Genomic DNA, 15,612 nt, shown 5'->3' with positions numbered 1-15,612 from the left:
GCCAGGCAAGTTGCTGATGGGTACTGAATAAGCATACAGGAGGATGCTGCCAAAATGATGAAAGTGTGCTGAGTCAATGAAAATGGAAAAAATAATGAATAACAACAGAAGGAGAGTAAAAGACTGAGAGTGCTGATATGAAAAGTCCAGATCCTCTCCAGTCCAATGACCTTAAAGTGGAATTCTCAGAAGAAAGACCAAAAGGTTAAACCACTGATTTTACGTGGAGTTTGTGGAGAGAATGAGAGATATCCATATAAAGGGGTTAGGTACAGTGCCAGACAGAGGGATATTCACAGTAGAAAAAATAATTGAACAACCTGAGGTGCCCTTGATTTCTCTTCCCCAACATTTAAGACTATATTTGAAGGAAAACTACATCATTTACAAGCTAAATGTATGGGTCACTGTTAATCAGCAGATAATTGTGGCTGGAAGAGCTTTAGGGGAGCTTAATTAGTAATAGCAGATGCTAAAAAATCTGAAAAAAGCATGATATGATATAATAAAATCAGTGTATTTAGACCAGTTATACTGATGTAACAGCAGCACTGCAGTATTCCTTTTGGAAGACAAACTTTGCTCTCAGAGTTTAAAACTAATATTTGTTGCTGCCTCACATATATTTTGTCTGAAGGTAAAGTTAAGCTTCATGTTTTTCTTGGATAGATCAACAGTGCTACCTCTGTGGACTTTGGGACACCTGAGCTGATGATGCCAGCAAAAATGTTGCTGTTCCAATTGCAAACAATTGCAATTGTATTGTCTCCTCCTGTCTGCAAGGAATTTTACACTAAAATGCTGCCTACAGGGTAGTCCCATACGTGGCCTAAGCATTCTGTGACTTGGTCACACAGGCTTCTCAGGACTCGATTTTAAGTTGTCAAGTTCAAACTCCTGAGTACGCAAGTCCAAACTTGGTGTACTCTATATTTAGAGAAGCTTCATGTTTGTGAAATAAGCAACTCTAACTTACACATAAGCAGTGTTTGTGGTGTTTAACAAATGGGTCCAGATGGCAAAAAATATGCTCATGCCCAAATTCACCACTTCAGCAGAGTGAGGTCATTGTACTTGATGCGGGCTGGCAATAAAATAGACTCTCCTTGGGACATGTTCAAATGTTGAATCTAATTTAAATGTGCGTCTAAATTTTAGTGCCAGCCATCAGTGGTGAAAAGTAACTAAGTACATTTACTCAAGTACTGTACTTCAGTTACTTTTCAGATGAGGATTTGACATAAATCACACTGCATTATTAAAGATTAAACCAGCGGTTCCCAAAATTTTTGACTTGTGGCCCGTTACAAAGAATCAGTGTGTATTTGTGTCTCTTCCCCTCATGTAACTATAATAACTGTTCAAGGCCAACAGTAAAGAATGCAAAGATTAAAGAAAAGAAAACAATATGTAATCCAAATTGATGCAGCAAATCTTGTTTTTTCTTCTTTCGTAATCTATCATCTCACCACCCTTCACATTTATCTGGTGACCCTCAGAGAGTAGTTCAAGCCAGCTCCACCTCGAGCAGCTGCAACTGACTCATCAGTACTAATAATGTAATTTGTTTAATATATGTAAAACATTACAGCCTAATTTTCTGCAAAACCATTACTTTTACTTTTATACTTTAAGTACATTTTGCTGCTAATACTTAAGTAAAAATAAATATTTCTTCCACCACTGCCAGTCATTGTCAGGTTTAGAGGCTCTGTCAGGTTTAAGGTCCTCAGATCACTTTCAAAATCAAATGTAACATTAGTAATGACTTGAGTAGAGGAGGATGATGGATGTCTTAGTGACAAAATCACATTTTCCATTTGGAACTTGGCCTAAATTGGCTTGAATTAAAGTCCATGTCTAATGTCTTTTGACTTTTCTGCCACTTATTGTGCATTAGTGTTTATATCTGTCACAATTATGATTACTATTACAAACTTAAAATGCATGAAAGAACAATGAAAGCTTATCAACGCTAAAATGATAATGTCTCCCAATTTGCAGAGCAGTTGAATAATGAAAACCAATTTTATGGAAATAGATTTTATTTCCCCTTTAAACAAAAATAATGACATCTGCACTGCAATTTTAACTACTATCATGAATTCTTTAGGAATGCCTCTGCATCATATAGCACATAGAGTGGATATGAATCTGTATAATGTCTTAAAAGCTGAGCGCTGTGAGCAGTTTTGTTGCTGGCTGTTGTCCATGTTGTGCCTGGAGAGGAAGCTCACAAAGCTTGCCCTTGGTTTGGCTTGAGCTGGTGACAGACAGCTTTGTTAGGATTTAGGGTGTGATGAGTCATGTAAAATCTCAGCATATTTGTTCATCACAACACAAACCGAACTGAAATCCCTGTCTCAAGAGTTCTGAACTTTCATTCCCCTGCTGTTGTTCTTGTGTCTCGGCAACTTATTTCCAAAGAGTTACATAAATTCTTTTTAGTGTCCTGTAGTAAAGCTGGCGAAAGATTACCATTATGAGGCAGAGGAGGCTGAGTATTGACTTTAATAAGCACACTTTAGTTTATCCAAAGAGCTTGCTCCTTCAAACAGTGAGTCACAGTAGTTACAACTGTGACCTCCAAGTGTTAAAGCCCCAGTTTGTCAAGATTTAAAGGATTATGAAGGTTGTCAGTCACTACCAGAAATACCAGGATTTCATCAATGTAAACCCGGGGTGAAACTGGCATTTAAATTCAGTATTTCCACAAATTGTTCCCAGCTTTTCAGAAACAGAACTACAAACATGGCCCCACTGTTATCTTCTTTGCTGTATGAACTTTACGCTACATGCTCTGTGGCAGTCATGAAGTGTACAGGGTGCCAAGGTCACATATGGGGCTACCTGGGGTCAGTTTAATTTACACTTACAAAAACATATGTATAGTCACGTCCTTGTAAATAAAACAACACATTTTCAGTAACCAAGAAGAGGTGGGGCCAGTTAGAAGTAGCATTAGCTGCTAATACTAGCAGTTATTGCTTTGTGTTGACTGCTCATTAACTGTCAGAACAGAGTCTTCTTATATAAGTAGCGAGGTTTGAGGTGCCACTGGAACATTTGATGATACCGCTGGCCATTTTGAAGACTGCAAATACAATGTAAATGTCAGTAGGCGTTGTACAAGAGTGGTCTCACATGTGGGATTGTTGTGGAAGGAGGTATGTGATTGGAGAACAAGGCAAGCTGGAGGCACAGGCATACAGAAAGAGAGAAGTTTACTTTAAAAAAATGTTTTTGACAGCTGTATAGATTTGTTTCCCAATTTGGGTTGGAAATATTATTTTGGGATGTCATAAATTCTTCTTAAGTTAGGCGTTCTTTATTTCATAGGAGACAGGGCATGTCAGCTACATGTTGGAAAAACCATAGTTGTTTTTTTTTGCCATAACCACAATCTTTTCATAACCATAACCATACAATTGTGGCCATATGCAGATATTGTAGAAGAAGCAAGAATTTTAAAAACATTGCCAATGGATGGAAAAAAAACCCAAAGTTGTCATTGAACATAATCCAGAGTTATGCAGAATTGCTCAATATCTATGTTCTTGTTGGTGGGGTGGGTGTCCTAGTAAAGCTCCAGGCCATTCACCCATTCTGCCCTTTCATCCAATCACTGGTGACCTGGAAGATGTTTGGAAGTCACTTTGTTGATACATTCTCCCTCTTTTTCTCTGTTTATCTCTTTTCAAACACTCATATTTCTCTGTCTAGAGGTCTTTCATTGTGCAACAAGTGTCTGACTAATGCTTGAGATGGCATCTAGAGGACTGTTGTGTTAAGAAGATCTAATTTGCAGCTAAATTGCCCAGAGAGTCTTGAGGCTCATAACAAAGCACCACTGCAATGAGAAGCTATTTGAGTTTGGATTAGTCTAATGCTTCACCATCCATTGATGCCATATTACCAGTAGTACTACTGTGTTATAGTATTTTAATACAATAAATATTGACTGAAAGTTAAAATCTTGAATGCAACTGAACTCTGTGCTGCAAAGAGATGTCAAATGTTGATCTCAGCATCCACTTATATCCACTACTCATGTTATTCATCCTATTCATATTTTACTTAGGGACTTGCCAAAATCGCATCATTTGCGTATTCGCACAAAATGAAAATTTCTGTGAAAACTGCATATCACGGGGCTGGACTGGGGGATTCAGCCGCGGCCAGCCAACAGATAGCTGTTGAGAGCCAGCCAGCTCTGCAGCAGAGAGCTGGGAGTATGTTGGTGCTGTTGCTGATGATTTCTTGAGGAATAAACACACACTGGACCATCACACCGGTCACACCAGACTCTGCTCTAATCTGCAGCTGTTTACTGGTGGTAGGAGTTTATTTTTCACACTTTTGGGATAAAAAATTGATTTATCTTAACTTTCACTTCTCAACCTAACTTAGCCAGAGCTAACACCAGAGTCACACACTCAGCTACTGTCATCAATAATAAACATCTTAAATGCCGGTGAGTATATAATTAAATTACACAGTATGTAGATCTATGTGTATAGACAATAACGTCACTGTCATGTTTATGCCTTTAGCGACTTCATTTTGAGTGTGGGTGGAGCAGCTACTGTTTGCAAGGTATAGCTCTGATCGATCTGAACTCCATTCAGAAAACAAACATTTCGAAAGTTGTTTGCTTTTCATCTTGCATACACACCTGACAAAGCATGAATTCAGACTTTTCAGCATTATAATGTAGGTATATATATATATATATTGTTTATTGCAATTAAATCACAGCAATATCTAAGTTTATTTTGGGTTCATATCACTTTAAAGTCTGTAGTTGTCGTCTTGGAAGTGCAGTAAGATTGCAGAAGTTAAATTTCATGTGAGAATGCATTAATATTCTAATGGCATGAATATTTACATATGGGTGTTACAAATGGTATTGTTTAGTTTCATCAGAGAGGTTCAGAGGTCTGTGATTGGCAAGGACAACGACAGATTTGAACACATTAAATACACACTGCAATTTCACAAATGACGACACACAGCACACACAGATGTGCATCACATACAGTGACACAAACACTACAGTGCAATCTCACAGCATATCAGCATACACAGGAGACACATATTTACACATAAACATACAGTTACTCTGTGCAGCCACATACACACAGTGTCATTATGTTCAGGAGCCTGTCTGCTTTGCTCTGAGCTGTTTTCACTCATTCCACTGCACCTGGATATGTGTTCATTAAAGTGTCTCATTATTTTTGTATGAGGTCTGTAATGCAATCTATCTAATTATTTGTTTATAATATACACATTATACTATGTCCACAGACACTACTCACTTCTTATTCTTGAGACCAAACTCAACAAACAGTATGCAGGGATAGATAGCTTTACTTTGAGAAGTAACTGAAAGTTAGTTTCAGAGAGTTTTTTTGTCTTTTAGTTTTTAACTTTACTTCTTTATTGTACCAGTTAACATACAAACATGTTGAGCAGAACATTCATATTTCAGCTCCTTCATCACAACATACTGGGAGGGCTGAGCAATGAAAACAATCGTATCTCTTAAAAGAACATATTTGCTGTGGAAATGATCCTAAAACCCTTCATGAGTGATTCATCAAACTGTCTCATATCTCTAAAATGAGCCACAGGAAACCATGTGAGGACAAATCATCATCTAAATACTGGTTTGGTGCAGTAAAAATGTTATGCTGTATAAGAAATACTGTCTGTATGAAGTGGACAGTTTTCAGCTGTGCTGGAAACCTACAGTATTGAATGTTACAATTCAAAACCTAAATATGGCACTCTTTAACACAATAACTGATGTGTAATTCCAATCGTTTTCCATGTAGTGAGGATGAACATTTTGAAACTCATTTGACAGTAGTGGGTTAAACTTTCAAAAAGTACTGTGTTCAATTCCCAGCAGTGGTCTTTCTAGTTTGGCCCTGTCAAAAACAACTGGCAGTGTTGGTGGGAAGCCAGTGACAGCAGACACATATTAGATGGATTGCCATGAAATTTTGTACAGACAATAATGGTCCCCAGAAGATGAATCTTACTGACTTTGGTGATCACCTGACTTTTCCTCTAGTGCCACCATGAGGTTGACATTTTTAATTTTGGGTGAAATGTCATAACAAATACTGAATGGATTCATATTCATTGTCCCCCAGACTAAAAAATCCAGATTGCTTCGGTGATCCCCTGATATTTTCTTTAGCGTCACCATGATGTTGACTAGGTTGATTTTTGTCTTTTAGTGAAATATCTCAGCAACTATTTAATTGATTGCCATGAAACTGGTACAGCCATTCATGTTCCCTACAGGATGAGTAGTAATTACTGTGCTCTGAGCTCTTCCTCTAGTGCCATCATCAGAAAAATTTTAATCTGAACTTTCCTTTATTACTTTTGGTTTAAAACCAAATACCTGCAAAATTCATGACATTCCCCTCAACTGTACATTTTATATAGTGCTAATTGGCGAATGTTAGCATGCTAACATGCTATACTGAGATGGTAATATGGTAATTATTACCTGCCACATATTAACATGTCAGAATTGTTAGAATGCTGACATTATCATTTAGCTCAACTAAAGCACTCTTTCGTACTAGTAGTGTAGAATTACTAAGTACAGGCTCGTTGAGCTATAGCTGACTATAGTATTTTTAATGTTTATATCAAAATCCCACAAATTCAACTTCCAGGAAAACCACATATTTTAGTGGGTACTTGATTCCATTCCAGTAGATCACCATCACAAAAATAATAGCCCTCCTGCCCCCCACTCTGGCCCATACATCATATATAACCTGCAGCTCAGGACCTTTCAAAGTGACAGAGTGGTAACAGGGGATGGCAGTGAAAGCTCTACTCCCCTCTGCACCTGGCTGATTTATTCATTTATTTATTTATTTGACAAATCCATAATTTTAGCAGTCAGTCCTTGCGTTATGTGCCACCCCAGTTTCCAGTTAGAAGCAGAAATAATGTTAAGTTACTTCACAAACACCACTAGAAAGCTGTTACTATGTATATGTTTAAAGACGGACCTGTTCACTGAGCACCATTAAAAGAAGTGACTTACTGAAATTAGGTTTTACATGAAAATTTACAAAGGAGCTTTGAAATTTGATTTTGAAATTAAAGATAACAACTGCTGCAATTAGACCAATTATGGACACATGTTCTTACATTTTTTCCAGGTTAACCTCACTTTATGGGTGATGGGTTGAAATAAGTGAGAATTTTAACTCACAAATTACAATTCTCTTGGTGACAGGGGGTGGCTTTTAAAGTTTAGTGGATTTCAGAGGAAATTGAAATGGCTGGATGATGAACCAATATGACTCTTTAACTTTTAAGTAGCCTCTAAGTGGAGTTGAGAGGTTTGGAGTATAAGCAGCATCAAAGTTCTTATTGCTTAACAGCACTCTGGGGCTGCAAATTATCTCTGTCAACTGAGCCTCTTTGTTTGTTCTCAGTAAAAATGAACTCCAACACCAGGGATGTGTCCAATTTATATATTTGTTGAACATATTTATTTTATTTTTCATAAAGAAAATCTCTGTAAGTGTCTATTGGAACACTTTGAACTTAACATCATTTGATAAAATAGGAAAACTTGTGTGTACACATCTGTGAAGTAGACAATTATGCATATACAGCAGTATTTCGATAAAACAGTTAACAGTTAAAACAAAAGCCTTGACCAAAAGGGATGCATGAGTATGATTATGTCACCACAAATCCCTGTGGTGTTTAGTGGCAACAATGCAATCTATTGCAGCAATACGGTTCCTCCTTTGTGAGGCTCAGGATGTTCAGTTGTTGTGAGACTGAATCTGGGAGGAGTTTGTAGTGTTTTTGTACTGTATTTACCATATGTATCATGAGTAACGGCTTGATCCCACCGGACACGTGCATCACATTCTGGCTCCGACACAGCCACCGGATCTGATCACATGTAATATCTCTCCCATTTATGCTTATCTGTGTGCGTAATTTCTTTTTCTGTCTCACCAGTCACACCGGCAAACAGAGACAAAGAAGAGATTTTCTGTTTAAGATAAGGAGATGCAATTTTCTAACAGAAATCTCATTTTCTGTTATTTGTGTAATGGTTACACCTCAAAGAATAAACTTTAGCTTTGCTTCTAATATTCTTGTAATTAACTTATAATCACAACACACGTCAAGTAAATCTTTCTGAAAAATAAAAGAAACAATCCTAATTATCTTGTTTTGTTTAAGCTAATTTGCAGAGTAAAATAAAACCAGCATTTGCTATTGCAGCTGATGTGTTATTCATGAGGGGATCATTGTTAACTGTGTGCTTAATTGTATGCTTTCACTGTTGCACCACATGTATATTGGTGTAGTGGTTTTTCCTTTTCTCTGAAGTCAGATGAAAGGAATGAAAAAGAAAGACAAAACAAGTGATCCAACCCCCATTCAACGTGGCTTCGTTCACATCACAGCTCAATTCTGATTTCTGAGTCAGATCTGAATTTTTTGTTCTTGGTTTGTAAGTAACATGTAGCCAGCTCCGGTGTGAACACATAACAACAATAGCGCCATATTGAGTGGAAACACTAGAAAATGTAACTTTTGTTTTCATGCAAACAAAAGTTCCAGTTCATTAGGTTTTGAAAACCACATTAAAGAATCTACTCAATGTGGGGTTACTTTCCAGTTACTGTATTACAGTTGAAATATCACAGAATTTTCTTTCAAATTCTTTACACTTACCAGTTGATTGACGTTCAGCATTGACTTGTGGCTGTAAATAGGAAACAAACAGCTGTTTCCTGTGTTAGAAGTCCAATGTTTTAAGTGGCTGTGTTAAGTTGACTAATCAAGCACATAGTTTGCATAGACAACCTGAATATTCTTTGAAACCTGTGGTTCTGATGAGTCCAATGCACAACAATCAAACTATAACTTAAGAAGCCCACAGCACTGCAAGAGAAAGCTATTTGTTTTCTCACTTATTCTGTGTTTTCCAAGATATTTCCAGCTGTCATAACACTGTGAACACATTACAGACTCAAAACCTGCATTAGAAGTTACATAGAACAGCTAATTTTCCCAAATGCAACACTGAAGTTGCTTCTGATCAGTTTAAAGGCATTGATGGGGATCTAACCCATGATCATTGATTTACTAGACCAACACCTTACCACTTGGCCACCATGCCTGTCTATTGGTGTTGTTATTTGTTTGTTTGTTTTTTAGCCACAATTAGGGAGGGGGCTGAGGTGTACAGCATTTGTAGATTACTCTCTGGCCTCTGACATTTGTTGCATGTTGTATTTTTTACACTCCTCATTGTACAAGCGGCTCTCAAAGGGGGGTCCAGGGACCCCCAGGGGTCCTCAGCAGAAAGGGGAATCACTTATTTTCACTATAATTCCATCCATGAGTAACACAATGACAGAATGTATGATTATTTTGGTCATGGGTTTCATACACTTTCTGTAAAACATCTAAAAGCAAAAATCTTATCAAATGTCCATCCATCCACTGTGCCCTTCAAGATAATATTCCAATAATAGTTTGCACAACCAATAGTGGTCAGCCAACAGTAAACAATGCTAACAGATTAGCTTGCTAACAGTAGTGCTAGCTCAGCTACTCCCATTTGACGTGACCCTTGCCTCACAGGTTTTAGCGGTCCATAGAGACTCTCTCTAGTTCACCTACAGCACGAGCTATTCTGAGAGACTGTGTGGATTAACTTCACATTCTGATGTGACAACAGGCCTTTAAGTGGCAAGTAGTAATGAAATACCACAATGTATCCAAATTACTGGTGCTCGATTAATTATATAATCTTGTCACATACATAAAGGAAGTAGATGGAAACACAAACTGATTCACATTTTATTTTGCCAAAACTAAACCTGTGCAATATTTAAGCGGAAACTTAGTGTCTAAATGGAGCAGGAAAGCATGGAGAGCAGAATGAGAGTATTTAATAACGATTTAGCTTTGTGACAGTCTCACTGCCTCTTTCGCATTTGACAATGTAATGAGAAACCATAATTTAGATACCTGTCTGTATTATCTCAGGCTGTGATCTTTTGCGACATCAGATTGTAGGGAAATGAGTCTGATGTTAATGACAGCTGGAGCTTTTAAAGAGAAAAAAGACAGACAGACAAAAGGAAACTAAAAGAAAAAAGGACACAAGTGAGGGAAGTGCCTGTTTAAAGAAAGTCTCAAACAAAATGGCACAAAATGGCAGTCTTATTAAAATGATGCCTTACATGACGGGGTTTTTATACTATTCCCTGCTTGTATCGCTCCTTATAATTTCACAGCTCCCTCGGCCCACACACACTGCATTTTAGCTATGTGACTTGGGACACATAAAACACAATTAAAGCTGTTTCTATGACACTGTGCTACATCTCAGTGATTTAATATACATTTTTATATCATTATTGGGACTCAAACAACTTCATTCTGCTTCCTGAAAATATGCAACTCAATTAAAAAGTCATGTTCTGGTATAACTGTTTGTGAGAAAATTGTACGGACTTGTCCTTGATATTATTCTTAAGGGATTTTAATTGTTTTATGTTGAGGAAAACATCAAATAGTTCAAAACCGTTTGGCTCTCTTGAAAGCTTGCTGCTAAACCTCAAGCTGCAACAAGAGGCAGATCCAGTGTAGTTACAGACAAAGTTGGGATTGTGGCCTTGGTTCGTTGTAAACAGGCTTTAACGAAATAGACTTTTTTTTGTTGTTATTCTATTGATCTACTAACCTGTTAACAAAACATAACCTTCCAAATGACTCATATGAGCATCTGTGTGCCCAACCCTCCGCCCAATCTATTAGGGAGAAGGTTGGCTGAGGTGTATGTCATTTGTGAGTTTGACTTTGGCCTCCAACCTTTGTAGCATGTTGTTTTCTTGACTCTTCTCAATGTAGACTGCAATGTTTACCCAAATGTCAAGAGTAGTCAGTCAAACATCCACAAAGGATTTATGTCAAAACTCACAATAAGTCACATGAACCCTTAATCTAAGAGGTTAGCAAAATGAACACTCAAATCACTCACTCGAAAAAAAAAATGCTGAAAAGGAAATATATGTTGTGTGCCAATACTGGGTATTTATTTTTTGGTGAAATTATGTGGCCATTTGTACTCCAGGTCAGTAGGGAGCAACAACATGGATATGGTGGTGGCCCTCATTACTAGTTGATATAAGGCAACTTTGCACCTGGTGTTTTTGTGTTTGAATGGTGGGAGGCACGACAGTTTCTAAAAGTGAACACTACAGAAAGAGAAGACATCCATAAACAGAAAGCCTGTTCTTCAAGAAAACATCATCACACCTATGGCCAACTCAACACCACCATGAACAGTCATCTACTTCAGGTCAATGTCAACATAAATTCATTCACCACTGTGCTACTTGGTTAGCATAGCAGCTGAACAATAAGAGTGTTGTCGCCAATTCAGTAATATGTGTAGTAAAATAAACTGCTCAAATAGATTCACAAAGTTCAGACAGCAGCCTCCTAGAAGTGACGTTCATATATGGCTAAATTGCAACAGCAAATACATTTCACTAGAAATGCAATGCTGGCTGAATGTTTTCATGTTTTATGTGTCTCAACATATGAGAATATTTTGTTAATTAATGTATTTGGCAAGTTGCAAAAATGTTGATACTGAATGTATGAGTAAAATGTTCACTGACAACATATTTCTTTTTTCCCCCACCAAAATATTTGATCTTGCAGTACAATATCTGCCAGAAGAAACTACAGCAATATTAAACTTTGTATGGTTATGTTTAGGCACTGGCAGCACTTGGTTAAGGTTGGGGAAAGATTGTGGTCTTGGTTTAATACAGAACAAAAAAGTTTCTGTGACTTGAAGCCCAACATGGTTATTAATATTTAACCATAACCACGATCCTTCACTTACCTTAACCAAAGTTCTTTTGTTGCCTAAACCTGACCACACATGGGACTCAGGATGTGAACCCCGGGCTCTAGAGCCAGACACCTGCATCTTGTATGCCCTCCATCCACCCTGACCTCCTCCCACCGACTTTAGTGCATTATAGTATAAATGTATTGCCTAATTTGTTGGAAAAAAAACATTGCCTGTGAACATAATCCAAGCATTGATTACATTTGCAATTGGTAATACAAGTAATCTGTGCTTAAAACAATCCAAAAATGCATAAATGAATGATCAATGTGAATAGTGGAATCTCTGAAAAATCTCTAAAACAGGATGTCTATAATGGGGACACATAGCATGTAAAAGGAAAAAGATTAAGAACTATGTGACCCTGTAAGACCAAATCATTTTTATTTTTCAAAAGAGCTGGAAAAATGATGTAGAAAAAATGTCAAGAAATCCAAATAGAGAAAGGGCAAATAGCATGTAAAGTTTAATTTGATTCAGAGCTATATGCCCCTGTTAAATAGTTTGAACCCTTTCAAAAGTATATAAAAAATTTAGAAAAAAATATAAAGACAAAACACATTTACAAAATCTAGTCAGGATAAGTAGCATGTTAAAAGGAAACTAATCTGACCCTGTCAACTAGCTTAAATACTTTCGAGAGAGCACAATAAAATATGACAGACACAATTTCAAGAATACATGACAAGAATAAATACACCTACACTAATATAAATATGGAATCCTAATAAAGTAAGGACCTCAATAGATTGTAAGAAGCAACCCAACAGCAGTTCTTCGTTTAAACCCTTTGGGCTTTCAGTTTGTAATGTGTGAATCCATGCTTCTCTCTGTAACAGAAATCTGTCCCTATCACCACCTCTTTTAAAAGGATGGACCATTTCTATCCCTTGAAATTTAAGAGAACATACATCATGGCCAGCTGAATAGAAGTGTCTAGCCACTGGGGATTTTTCATCTTTATTCCTTGTGCTACTTTTATGTTCAGAAATCCTAGTTTTTAACTCCTGTTTAGATTTACCTATATATGCTAACCCACAAGGGCATTTCAAGAGATAGACAACATATTTGGTTCTGCATGAGATCTTGCTCTTAATTTGAACTTTTTACTAGTATGGGGATGTAAAAGAACATCACCTCAATCATAGCACTACACTGGGCACAGGTCAAACATGAGAAATGACCACATGGTAGGTTAGACAAAAAATGTTGAGGAGATACATAGCAATCAGCCTTGACCAAGGTTGGAACCCTTGAATTCCTATTGGCAAAGACTGGAAAATCTTTGAAAGAATGACCTACCAAAGGGTCACTGGATAAAATGTGCCAGTGTTTGATAACACACCCCTAAATGTATTTGCTTAACAGAGAAAACGTAGTAGCCAACACCTCTTAGAGGGCGGTTTAGCTATAAACTGTTTCTAATAAACTGTTTCTGTCTACACCTTTGTCAAAACTGTTCCTAATCACATGATCATTATAGCCTCTATCTCTGAAATGATCACACATATCTATAGCTTGTTCTTCAAATACACTTTCTATGCTCTTGAAACCTGGAGGATGGTAGCTACTGAAGTGTAAAAGTGTATTTCTATCAGTCTGTTTTCTATAGACACTAGTATTGAGATGTTTAGTTTTCTTTACAAGCACATCAAGGAATGGCAGATTCTCTGAAATTTTATTAAGACAGTGGTGTCTTTGAGGTAAGAAGGAAGCTGTTATACCAATTGTTTGATATGTAGATCTGTAAATTGCGATATGGTTTCCATAAGAGACTGGTTACCTGCAACTATAGGGCGCCCAGGGCCAGGTCGATGCATGATTTGTGAAATTTAGGGAGGGTATAGAAAATAGGAGGTACAGGGTGTTGCTGCAACATAACCTCAAACTCATTTTTTGATATCAGCTGATCATCTCTAACTTTACTAAGGAAACTTTTAATATCTTGGGCAAATTGAAGAGTGGGGTCAAACATAGAGGTCTATAGAGGTCACTGTTTCCAAGTTGGCACGAAATTTCAATTCTATAAGCTTCCTTATTTTGAACCACCACTGCACTTCCTTTATCAGCACTCCTTATAACAATAGAATTATCATTGGACAAAGTTCTTGATGCTCTTTTAAGGATACATTGGAGAAACCTTCATTCTTATCAGTTTTGAACAATGATGAGATCTCTTAGTCTACTATCCTGCAGAAAGTGGCTACAGAGGGATTGCTGACTGGGAGAATATGGGTACTTTTAGATTTCAAATTAGACAGAATACCTGTAGGTTCAACAGGAGGAGGAGGGGCATGCTGCATATAAGGAGATGGTGAAAGTCTTTTGTCAAAAAACACTCTTAGTTTAACAGATCTAAAGAACTTGAACAATTCTACTCTGGTTTGAAAAGAGTTGGCAGTCTTAAAAAGAACAAAAGATAAACCCTCTGACTATACCAGCAGGTCATCTGGAGTCAGGAGCCTGTTGGAGAGATTGACGACGTTCAAGTCCTCCCCAGGGCATTCAGTTTTATATATTCATTACCCTTCAGCTTGTGACACCAGTCATTGTTTTCACTGATTACTGAGGTCACACCTCCTTCATTAGAAGAGGCTATATCAGGGCGGTTCATTCACAGGTAGACTGTATTGTACAATTACGTATTCTTTTTACTGATTAGTGTTTGAACCTCACCTGTCCATATAAATCACCATTTCTTCTGTTTTTTCATATTACGCTGACGATGGCTTCTGGCTGAAATGTGTTTGTTTTTGTCCACAATAAATAATAAGATGATAGATCTGTGAGTGTTGCTGTTTTGTTTGTTTGATCTTGGTCACAACTGTGCACCCGATTTGTTCAAGACTCAGAGCTGTGTGTTGCCACTTTTCACTATATTTTATTTTGTGTTTTTCAAGATCCTTCTAGCTGTTGCAACACTTTGTTGCACTTAACAGACTCAAAAGCCACATTAGAGGTTATGTAGAACTGGACATGGACAACTTCTTTCTCATACAAGACAGCTCATTTAAGTTGCTTCTGATTCAATCAAAGGCATGGATGGGGATTGAACCCACGATCTTTGGTTTACGAGACCAACGCCTTCCCACTTGGCCACCACGCCTTCCTCATGGTGTTGTTTTTTTGTTTGTTTGTTTTTAACCAGAATTAGGGAGGAAGTTGCAGTGCACAGCTGAGGTATATGACATTTGTAGATTCCACTCTGACATTGTTGCATGTTGTATTTTTTATACTACTCACTGTAGACAGTAGCAGTTTAACTAAATATCCAGTCAAGCTTAGTGACTCAAACCTATGCAAGAATGGTGTTTTCACTCCAATCATAGAAACAAAATGTTCAGGTCCAAAAAGTCTAAACAACAAACTTTTCAATATAAAAACATAGAGTGTAGTGTGCCTGATTGTGCGTGTGTAGCAAATCTGAATGGGGGTCACTGAATGTCAGCCTCCTGGAAATGAAGAAGACTTTGTGAAGTCAAGTTATGTAAAATTAGCAGGTTAAAATGCCTCATGAAGTGGTTTACATTCAGGACTGTAGTTAAGCAGTCAGCCCCACTGTGGACTTGTAATATTATGTAACACAAGGACAGAGATGCTCAGCTGAACAGTTTGTTCACTACATCTCTTAACTATCTGTATCTGTTAATGTTGGCTTTGAT

The 15,612-nt window shown here is 37.4% G+C and overlaps 2 non-coding genes across 2 annotated transcripts; both read right to left on the bottom strand.

The window, feature by feature from the left end:
- Positions 1–9,121: 9,121 nt before the first annotated feature.
- Positions 9,122–9,193, bottom strand: trnat-agu. The gene has a single exon. It is a non-coding gene; the product is annotated as a tRNA-Thr (tRNA).
- Positions 9,194–14,984: 5,791 nt separating this feature from the next.
- trnat-cgu lies at positions 14,985–15,056 on the bottom strand. The gene has a single exon. It is a non-coding gene; the product is annotated as a tRNA-Thr (tRNA).
- Between the last annotated feature and the right edge of the window lie 556 nt (positions 15,057–15,612).

The sequence above is a fragment of the Thunnus albacares genome, chromosome 10 (genome assembly GCF_914725855.1).
Source record: "Thunnus albacares chromosome 10, fThuAlb1.1, whole genome shotgun sequence".
In the NCBI taxonomy this organism is placed as follows: Eukaryota; Metazoa; Chordata; class Actinopteri; order Scombriformes; family Scombridae; genus Thunnus; species Thunnus albacares.
Note: the sequence above shows the minus strand (reverse complement) of the source record. Positions and strands in the feature narration are given on the sequence as shown.